The sequence below is a fragment of the Misgurnus anguillicaudatus genome, chromosome 18 (genome assembly GCF_027580225.2).
Source record: "Misgurnus anguillicaudatus chromosome 18, ASM2758022v2, whole genome shotgun sequence".
Classification (NCBI taxonomy): domain Eukaryota; kingdom Metazoa; phylum Chordata; class Actinopteri; order Cypriniformes; family Cobitidae; genus Misgurnus; species Misgurnus anguillicaudatus.
The window spans coordinates 13,186,151-13,197,994 of NC_073354.2; the positions used below are offsets into that span (position 1 = coordinate 13,186,151).

At 35.4% G+C, this 11,844-nt stretch overlaps 1 long non-coding RNA gene across 1 annotated transcript; it reads right to left on the reverse strand.

The window, feature by feature from the left end:
- Positions 1–2,158: 2,158 nt before the first annotated feature.
- On the reverse strand, positions 2,159–6,113 carry LOC129453733 (uncharacterized). The gene is made up of 4 exons (XR_012358607.1): positions 5,867–6,113; positions 5,106–5,138; positions 3,215–3,362; positions 2,159–2,451 (listed from the first exon to the last, which is right to left on the reverse strand). It is a non-coding gene; the product is annotated as an uncharacterized lncRNA (long non-coding RNA).
- Between the last annotated feature and the right edge of the window lie 5,731 nt (positions 6,114–11,844).

Genomic DNA, 11,844 nt, shown 5'->3' on the forward strand with positions numbered 1-11,844 from the left:
AGGCTCTGTGCACGCAACTAAGGAGTTCTACTTCCGCCGCCTTGAGTGTAGGGCCGACCGTTTCCGGTCTTAAGATATGAAGTAAGGATGATATGAATCATGGCGCTGTTTTACACCCAATTTCTGCAAGATCTACCAAAGTTAACAATTACCGACGATCACCGGCTAGTACAAGCGGCATGCTCAGCCCCGAGGAGCAAAAAGGAAAAGGTTTATTAAGTTACATCGACAACTATGAAGGTAAGTAATAGCATAAGCTAACTGCCTTACTAGCTAGCGCTAACAGTTTGTAAACGTTAGTACTGACTGACTTTGACAACTTGACAGGCTATTTGATCCTGTGCAATGGGTTTTGATGTTTTACGATTACGTGTATGCATAACATGATGAATGATGTCCAAACCCTCACAGTTTCAAACAAAGATTCATAAGGGAGGGTGAGCGTCAGCGTCAGGGCTATTTGCTACAGGCTACGAGAACCTCCGAGTAGGAGTAAAAAAAAGTGTTCATCAGTTCAAATTCTTAATCAGGTTTATGTTTTGTAGTTTTGATTTACCTAAGGGAGATAACGTTAACCTGTAACGTAGGATTCAAATAAGCTTATCTGGCTGGTGTTTTGCAACAGGTTGCATGTATTGTAACATTTGCAAATCGAATGTTAACGTTAGCAGCTATTTGTGTGTACTATGACATTACTAGGTTATTTCTTTTTTTTTCGTTTTGCAACCCTGTGATGCAAAATGACGAATAAATTACCTAAACATGCACATAGCTTTCATGGAAACCACAGAACTTGGTTCTGACGGCTGCTGTTATTTACTGTATGGTTATATAAACCATGTACAGTCAGTTATCTTTAAGGTTCATTGGCCATTGGTATTCCAGTACTGATTTTGCTTTCAGTGTTTTTATAAAACAATATAGAAATTGTAAATTGAGACAGGTGATTTATTTGGGTGTCCTTAGATTACAGTATTGTTTACAGTGTTATGCAATTGATAACCTGACATGATTTATTAGCCTATTTCTATAACTGGCCCACTACTTACCTGATCAGTTAACTCATTTTCTGTGAAGTATTGAAATTGTGTCCTGATTCTGAATGTGAAAATGACATATATTTTGTTAATGTTTAGATTGTCTTTGACCACTGCTCACCAGTTGACATTTCAGTGGCAGACTGTTCCTGTGTGGCTGGAAGAGCACCCGACTGAGAGCCCACCCTTACGACTGATGGAAAAGAAATGTACCAACGCAAAGAGCCATGTAGACTGTACACTGAAAAAAAAAATCCTTTCAATTTACGTAATTTTAATGTGTACATCGGTCCCACATGATCCGATTGTTTAAAACCAAAATAATTTTCCTCAAATCATTTTTATGTGTCAGACCAAAACATTTTAATTATTTTAAGTAGTCTAATACAAATATGTTGACTCACAGTGATATTTCTCTTTAATATAACAAATTTAATTTGTAATGTTTAAGTAATGTAATTATGTAAGGGGACTAGATTTTCATCTGTAATTCCAACATGCTTTTTTAATGCTTATATTATGGGATTATGTAACTCTAAAGCAATTTCATTATGTCTCTGGCACCAGAATAATCACCCATAATTATCCAAATGTTATTTATTTCTTTTTAAATACAAAATACATTTGCATTGGCATAAAAAGTGAAGAGTTTTGTACAAATGTTTAGTGATATTGAGGCAAACCACTGCTTTCAGATCATCAATTCATTTAAATCACTACACATTAATTCAATAACAGTCAATAACTATTACAACAATCAGCACATGCAGTACATACATAAAGGGGCAATATCCCAAACAGGTTGTAGATTAATTCATGACTAGGCCCTAGTTATATTAGGATGAAACTGACCCAAATGTTTAAAATAGTTACTATCACAGTAGATTTAGAAGTGCTAAAACACAAACACTGCATTCCAAAGAGACATGCAAAACAGTAAGTACTATTATTTTTAAAATGGATTTACAAACTGGAAAATATCAATCCTTCAGAAAGTCAGAGCTCATAGATTCAACAAAAACAAAATACAACAACCATTTCCAAAATCGACTATGAGCAGCAAACGGTTGATGTATTAATAAGAGACAACACTTAAAACATATAAACAATGTCAAAAATGATCAGCACAGTCTTTCTGATCCTTTCACTGAAAGAAACTGTTCGTTAAAGTTACTCTCAATGCAGTTCCATTAAAATCTTTTGGATTTCCTCAAAAATAAAGCGGAGATCAGGATAGCTCAGGTTTAAGGCATACATCAGCTCAAACAACATGGCACGATGTTGCAACACCTTCATGCCTTCCAGGACTATACAAAGATCCTCTTCTTCATCACAAGAAGCAGGTTGTTTGAGAGCACAAATCCCAACATTGGTGTCTTCAAATGACCTCACTGATGCTGACTTCATCCATGCCCTGTACAAAACAAACAAATGTAGTTAAAGAAACAGAAAAAAGGTTACTGTTACAATAAAAGTGTCATTGGAAATTAGTACAATGCAAACAAATATAAATGTAAGTATACAGACCCATGTGCATTGCCACAGCATGTTACAATTGGTTACAAATATATGGGTTACAAAGCAAGGCAGCTGCACTGTCCACTGCTCTGGGTGTGTGTGTGTGTATGTGTGTGTGTGTGTGTGTGTGTGTGTGTGTGTGTGTGTGTGTTCACTACACTGGGATGAGTTAAATAAAGAGGCCACATTTCGAGTGTGTGCTACCATACCTGACAATCACAGCAAAAGTGAATTCTCTCATTTTCTCACTCTCATGTTGTTACAGACCTGTATAAATGTCTTTGTTCTGATTAACATGAAGGAAGATATTTATTTTGAGAAATGTTTGCAACCAAACTGTTCATGAGCCCCATTCACTTCAATAGTATTATTTTTCCCCACTATGGAAGTGAATGGGGCTTATGATTGGTTTGGTTACAAACATTCCTCAAAATATCCTCCTTAGTGTTCATCAGAACAAAGACATTTATAAAGGTTTGTAACAACATGATAGGGAGTAAGTGATGAGAATTTTTATTTTTGGATGAACTACCCCTTTAAATCTTCCCAGGTGTTTTAATGACCCGTGTGCCAAAAGATGTTGTAACTAAAACATACTAAATGTTCTGTACTTCCAACAAGGTTTACACATTTTATGTCTATGAATCTATATTACTTACTTCTGTCATTTGATCATTAATTGTTTGAAGTCTTTTTGCTAGCTGTCCTCCTTTCTGATAGAAGAGTTTCATCAGGTTTTTGGATTGGAGGTCCAGGTGACACGCAGGAACATAAGACAGTAGTGATTCTTTCAAATTCAGCATTTATCTGAAAACAAATTAACCAACCATTGTATATTTGAGTACTGCGAGTCAAAGAATAATAATTGTATATTAGTTACAAAAATAAGATTTAGCTCCTAACCAGGCGCGGAGCTATGGGCGGGCCTGGGCGGGCCTGGGCCCGCCCAGATTGACAGCTGGCCCGCCCAATCAGAAATGTAAAAAATACTACTCTGTATAGTTAGACATGTATATTACTTTATGTGGTGTAATTTATCTATTGCATGTTATGTTAAAAACAGTAAAATTATAAGTAAGCCTGATAACTATTTAAAAACTATTAAAGCAGTTGAATGTTGCGTTATAATGAAATATTCCCGAGCAGCTTTCAGCCATGATCACTTTGAGAACTTTTTTTGCAAGCAAGTAGAAAACGTATTTTGAATAACAACACGTTATAAATAAGTGCTGCGCGCTTTCCTCTCAATAACATAAACACACAACAAATATGACAGCGGGGTAAAAAATAGAAAGAAAACATCTGATCATAGTGATGTTGTTTGATATAGCGATATAGCAGCACTATAAGTCACGCCACGTTTATTGCTACACTTTATACAATATAGCCTATTGCTTTTGAGCAACAAATAGCCTATCATAACAACATATAAGCCTACTGTGTAATTGAGACATTAATTTAAGAAATGCATTAAAGCAGAAAGACGTAGGCTGCGGAAATATAGTGGGTTCACTTCAATTCACACCACAGACGTTCTTGGTTTGCTTCTTATTTATTAAATCGAGGCAATTGTTTGATCAAACATTGATTAATATTAAGATACAATTTATACAAAACGAAATTCACTTTAAAGAAAGTCTTTCTACAAAACAAACCTCGCAAAATCGCTTGCCCGACGTCCATTACGGGCTATGGCGAATTCCTGTCGGGCTAAAAAAAATGATGCGCCTTGGCCATCGGGCGGAGGAAAAAATATTGTAATGTGTTTGCATTCTCTCAGATTTAGTTAGGTAATTATGTTGTATGTAATTCGGCGTCATCTTGTTAGCCGTGAGGATAGTAATGGCTAACAAGATGACGCCGAAAATGAAGTGAAAGCATTAAATCCATTATTCCTTTCGTTCACGTCTGATATGCGCGCTCCTCGGCTCCGCTCTTCACGAGTAGGCTTGCTCTTGTGCTCATCAAAAAGTATATTAAATGTTTATTTATTTGTCATTTCGTTTAACCCCAGAGTCTAACATTATTCTAGCAATTCCCTTTTTCTTTCTTTATTTAGTAAGTTAACTTAAATATGTGAGAACGAAAATATATTTTTAGTGATTTGCATGAAGAGAATATGATGTTAGAAGCTTCATTTTAAGCATTTAGTAGCCGTATTTATTTAAACACTTTAATACGTTATTTAAAAAAGTATAAGTTTTTTTGGGTTCATTTATATTTCCTGTCACTGTGTGCAGGTTCTTTTTTGTAGGCTATGAGAGCCCAATATTTTTTTTACCAAAAAGGCTTAATAAATGTCACGTTGCATTACAATTTAAAGTATCAATAATGTCAAAAATGTGACGTGCAGTTCGGGTGTGTGTGTATGCTGTTTAAATTAGTGTTCTGAAGTTTTGACGAATTTTATAGACTTGTTATAGTTTCTTATTCAAAAGTGACACCCATAGATTCAGGCCCACCCGGACTTAATCCATGCCCACCCATATGTCACGTTCTGCATCCGCCACTGCTCCTAACAGCAGTACAAAAGTGAAAGAAATGACTTACCAATGCTGTGTAGCGCATGCAAGGATGATGGACCTATAAAAGGAAATATTCAGAGGTGAAATCAACACATAACCTCAAATGATTAAGACCACACATACACAGAGCAATAATGAAATAAGTATTATATCTGTCATAGGACGCAATTTTGGACAAAATGAGATCTTAAAACAACAAGGTTCTCTTCTGAAAACGTCAGCTTTAAGGTGTGGCACTTCAAAGCGATTTTTTTCAGTGAATATACCAGACGTCACGCGAGACATTTAAAAAAGCTTTTTCTAATAGAATCAAGTGTTGCTCGTGGCGTAGCGAAGTCACGAATAACTGACGCGGGTCTGATAATCTGATTAAGCAGACCGTTTGTTTCATACGCAATGTCATTATTAATGTAGTCAATTGATATCATCTGGTAAATTACTTACATGGATAACGTTACTCTGGACAGAATAACTTTTGGTTAGCGTTTTATTTGTCCTGACAGGTTTCCATAGAACAACTGAGTAAAAAGTGCCTCAAAAGTCAACTCAAAGCTGACAGTTTTCAACTCAGATAAAACTACCAAACGTGAAATAACATTAAACAGCTGACGTTTTTAAAACGCTGTGTTTTTCTTTATGAGCTTGACTGACTTACTCCACCAACCTCCTCCAAACTAATATTTACTACAAGTCATTGCAATGGCTACATATTGTAAACAAAAAAATAGTCTATCTAGTGAAGATATATCACGTATGAAGCGAACATAAATAAATCATATAACTTACTTTAATAACGTGGTGTCCGTCTGAGAGAGTTCTTCTGACTGACTGGCAGTGACTGCTGTGCTTACTGTAGTCTTCATTTTGGCGCCCAAAAAAACGATCTTTATTCTTCTTTTATGGCAATCGATGTCCTTCTCAATGAGCTATACTGCCCCTGCTGCTCAGGAGGTGCCGTTTTGTGTCCAAACCCAATTTTATTGTTTTAAGTATTCAATTCAATCAATTTTAATCAATGTGAGAATAATGTGTTCATTTTACATTCAAAAAAAACATTTTAATCCTAATCAATTAAATTATGTTTACACAAGGAATATAAATATTTTGTCTTGCATATACATGTTTATTTTATTTAAATTCAAAGACCCACTAAGTCAATTTTTTTCAGTGTAGCTCCTTGAAAATGCCTGTGTAACAGTGAAATTAAGCAGACTCACAGCTACTACTGGCAGGTGCAAGGCCAGCCATCACTTGCAGTGATGCAGTGATGTGATTTTGGTGTTTTTGCAGAGGAGGATTTTTTCATACAACACATTTACTGAGAGACTGTGAGGTGGCTATAATAACCATAAGGGAGATTATTTACATGGATGTTTGAATCACTTATGGCATGTAATTTGATTAATATGCACTACATTTTTCCTCTTTAATAAATATATTACTTTAATGTGCTCTATGTGTGGCTTCCTCTTAATGCTATCAGGTCAAGTGTATAAAGCAATGCTAAACTTTCCTTAGTTGAAACGTGTAACTGTCCATCTCATAAGTTTTGGAGAATGAGGTTTAAAGGGTTCATATACATGTATACTGTTGTTTGAAAAATATCTTTTTAATAATGTGAAAGATGTAAACAAAATATTGTTTCATTAATCAATTCTGATAAGTAAATGTCTAACAAAATCATAGAACATTAATTAGTATTTACAAGAAATTATTGCAAATAGAAACATTCATATAGTATTTATATGAAAACATTTTAGAAATGCATTTATTATTAGAAGGTTTTTTAAGTATAAAAGAGTCAAGTCCGGTGTAAGAGAACCGGTTTGCTTCTTTTATTAATCTCCTCAACCCCTTAGTAGTCACTACGAAAGATGCCAGCTACACGCACATACAGGTAGGGTTGAAGCTGTCCCTATGGATCTTGACTTACCGCAGTATATACAGGACTGAAAACGTATCTCTGCGTTATTATAACGTGACGAATGGGAACACAACAATCTAATGCTGACTTTTTTACCCGTTGGAAGGCCAATCGCCTTTCTCTAAACATATCTCTTTGTCGCTGTTTGTTGAACTCGGTCGCTGTTGTCTCTCTGTCTACCGCTCTCGCTGTCAGATCACCGCACCGGAAGTACTGAGCCTCACAGTCAAGTTCGAAACGTCAGCGGGCGCCATATTGTGCACAGAGCCTATTGAAAGACGATATTTGTACATTTCTCTTGCCAAATCAGAGTCGGGGGAGGGAGGATGTTTTTGTGTGAAATGAAATGTGTGTTGAATCAGAGACACATAATAGGGATAACCGTAAGGACAATAGTGATGTGATCATATCAGCATGTGCCGATCGTTTCCAAACTGATAATGTAACCATTTCTGTTAACAGCATATCAATCAATCTTGCTAAATAAACATGTTGGCCTTTCAAAATACTGATTCTGCCAGAACAATCATATTCCAAAACATTCATGAATCAGCCAAAATGTTTCCTAGTGTCGTGCTGTGCATTTCATCAGCAGAAATGATAATGACAAAGCATTTAGAAAAAAAAAAAAAAAACATTTTCCACATTCTTAACATTGTATGAAGTCTCAAGTAATGTAGGTGGATAAATATTATTTTATTCTGATGAAGTTTTTATAAACTCTAAAAAATGCTGGGTTATTTCAACCCATGGTTTGGTAAAATATGTACAAACCCAACAGCTGGTTCAAATAAACCTGATATCTACATACATGTAGAAGGTATGTCATTTTATTAAGTGCAATAATGATCCAGAATTGGTTTTGCATGTCCATTTACAACCCTAAGATTTTTCCTTAAAATGAAATGGTCTATTTTTACCTTATTTGAAAGGGTAATAAATAATGATGTTGAGCTCTGCTCTGATTGGCTGTTTCACAGCGAGGCTCATGTCAGTAGCTTACATTAAGTAAACAGACCTTATGGGGCGATTTCCCAGACAGGGATTAGTTTAAACCAGGACTAGGCCTTAGTTTAATAAGGAAATATGACTAGTTTTAACAAACATGCCTTACTAAAAACATTACTTGTGTGCATATTGAGTCAAAACAAAGGGCACTGATGTATTATAAGATATGTCAGTGCAAGTTGTTTTCAGTTTGGATAGCTCTTACATTTATTTTAGTCTAGGACTAGTCTAATCCCTGTCCGGGAAACCGCCCCTTTATGTCTGAGCCTGTATCAGATGAAAATACAGATTTTAAAGGATTGGTAAATTTTCTTAAAAAAAAAAATCCAGATAATTTACTCACCACCATGTCATCCAAAATGTTGATGTCTTTGTTTGTTCAGTTGAGAAGAAATTATGTTTTTTGAGGAAAATATTCCAGGATTTTTCTAATTTTATTGGACTTTAATGGACCCCAAAACGTAACAGTTTTAATGCAGTTTAAAATTGCAGTTTCAAATGACTCTGAACGATCCCAAACAAGGCACAACGGTCTTATCTAGCGAAATGATTGTCATTTTTGACAAGAAAAATAAAAAATATGCACTTTTAAACCACAACTTCTCGTCTATCTCCGGTCCTGTGATGTGCCAGCACGACCTCACCCAATACGTCATAATGTCAAGAGGTCACGAACCGTTCCAACCTTGTTGTATGTGGAATGATACTAATTAATGTCTTTGTGTCAGTTTATTGTTTAAAATGCTCCGCAAATGTGCGTTTCATATATGTAACACGTGACTTTTCTACGTCATTACGCAATTACACAAGGTCGCGCTGGCGCATTACAGGACCGGGGATAGACGAGTTGTGGTTTAAAAGTGCATATTTTTATTTTTCTTGTCAAAAATGACAATCGTCTCGCAAGATAAGACCCTTACGCCTCGTTTGGGATTGTTTAGAGTCCTTTGAAACTGCAATTTTAAACTGCATTAAAACTATTAAATGTTGGGGTCCATTAAAGTCCATTAAAATGAGAAAAATCCTGGAATGTTTTCCTCAAAAAACATAATTTTTTCTCGACTGAACAAAGAAAGACATCAACATTTTGGATGACATGGTGGTGAGTAAATTATCTGGATTTTGTTTAAGAAAATGGACTAATCCTTTAAGGAACAAACAATTGTTTGGAGATTGGAAATGGATTTGAATGAGTAGTAAGTTTATTTGTGTATTTTCAGTATGGACCTGCAAAAAGTAACTGTAACGTCAATAGTAGAACTTTAGCCTAAATGCTAGCATATGACATCAATTAGCATATAGATGGTTTCAGCAGTAACAACATAAAGAAACGGTTTTGTGGAAAACACAACTTCCGGGAAACTTCGCTAAGAATCAATAACAACAACATCCTTTTAAAGTGGTTTATTTCTGATAACAAGCAAAATAAACAAGTATATTACCTTAGTTCATATCACAGCTAAAGCGCATCAAAAACTACAATGAGCTAATGTTATTGTGTAAAATGTGCACTATACAATGTATATAATCTTAACTACAGATCGGTTGCCAAACCTCCCTTTAAATAGCAGTAATCCATGATCGCCGTCTCACCTCGTCTTTAGGAAACCAAAACATTTGTTATTTTCAACAAGGTATTTGTTCCAGAGTTCAGATTAGCAACTAGTCAGACCATTAAACAAACAGAGACTGTCTATAGTGCTAACTCAGCAGTCACAACTTTGTTTTTAGCATTGTAACCACATTGTAATTAATTTAATGTACCTGTATAGCTCAGTGAGCATTGTATCAGCAGCGCAAAAGGTCATGGGTTCAAACCCAGAGAACACACATAGGCTACTGATAACAAAATATGTACCTTGTAATGCATTGTAAGTCACTTTAAATAGAAATGTTTGGCAAATGCATACATTTTAATGTTGGGAGCGTATATCCTGACTGTAATGTCACAGTCATTGTTATATTTGAGACACTTTTTAGTGGTCTTTTGAAGGTTTTCATAAGGAGGATAGTTTTGAGGCTCACGATATGTCGTTACTATGTAAAGAACGCTTATTATTCATCTATGCCTACATAAATACAGTTTTACATTCTACGGCACCTTTAAACCCAGTGGTTGGGTTTGTCCATATTTTACACAGCGTTTTCAAAGTGTATAATTAAAAATTAAAGAAATACTGATGCTTGAGAGATACTGAATCTATCTATCTGAAAAACATCTGGAGAGATCTAAAACGCATATAATTTTTAATCTTTGGGAAGATCTGCCTCCGTCTCTGTCAAACCCACATATGAAACATGAGCTTTTAACATGTTTCCCCCAGGACCACAGACATGGAAAACTACTATCTGCTACACTGAACCTGTTTTATGGCTGAATCTTTTCCACATACTTTAGACAGACATGTTCATTTCCCTCATAAAGCTTTTTTCTCTCTCCCCGCATGAATAAGTTGAGCACCATGATCGGGCTCACTAGATACTGACCCAAAAAGCTCTGTGGAGTATTGAACAGTATGTTTAGTTTATGTGTACAGGTGTGCTTCTGTTCGCATTCATCATTAAGAAAAATTTCTGTTTTTACCATTAATCTGGTCCAACTGCACACTAGAGAGTAATAATAATCAGTCTGAAGTGGGTGAACATGCCATTTCCAGCTAAAAAGGTTCATTTAAGAAACATTGTACGTTTTAAAAAGGAAAGATGTTTGTTGACTGTAGTGTAGGTTGCATCTGCTAAAAGCCAAATAAATGTAAATGTTGAAGCATCTTTGCATTGGTAGATGCCTTGAGCTTTTATTAAGGGTGAACTTGTATCGGGCAGCTGTTTGTATGAGGCGTTCTGAGAGATGCAAGTCAATCTGATGCCAAATCTTAAAATACAAACAGTTAAGAGAACATGTTTTGAACAGTTTTCTCTTCAGTTGTCCTCCTCTGAACATTGCAGTTTTTTTTCGATCATAAATAACATTTTCAAAACATTTTGTTCAATCCCCACATCAGTAAGTCAGTTGTTCAACATAATAAAGCAAATTCTTACTGACTAGATTACTCTATATTTATAAAAAAAATAAACTAAAAATATATTTATGTATACAGTACTTTTATTTATTACCAAAACTCCCAATTTTTTGTTAATTCTCTTGGGAGTCTTCAGATGTGGATGTTTGTAGGCCCCACTTTATTTTCTAATAATAAAAAAATGTGGGTTTTAAAGATGTATGGTGGAGAAATCATGAAGAAAAGTGTCTCTGTGGAAACTCTTCCCCTTATATGCCTCTGTTCTGGCCTGGAGAAGTCTTTAGACCCAAAACACAGAGGAGAACCTTGCTGTAGACTTACACATATATCTTCTTACAAAAACATACAGGTCTACAGCAGCCCACTGTCCCAAACAGCACCTTTCAGCCTAATGCACGGCTCAGATCGGCTTTAGCAGACTTCAGCAGAGGGCTCAAAACTTAATGTTTGTATCTTTTTGGTAGCATCATTATCACAATAATGGATAAGTGCCTCTGTTAAGCTTATAACACGCTGTAACATTAACAGTCATGTATCTTGAAACACTTCAGGTACAAACATTTATAACTAGATGTGGGCACAAACCCCTTAAAATGCTGGGAAGTGCCTTAAAGCGAAAGTTCACTCAAAAATGAAAATTCTGTTATCATTTACTCACCTTCACGTTGTTTTAAAGGGGCCATGGCACAAGACTTTTTTAAGATGTCAAATAAATCTTTGGTGTCCACAGAGCACATATGTGAAGTTTTAGCTCAAAATACCATATAAATAATTTATTATAGCATGTTAATATTGCCACTTTGTAGGTGTGT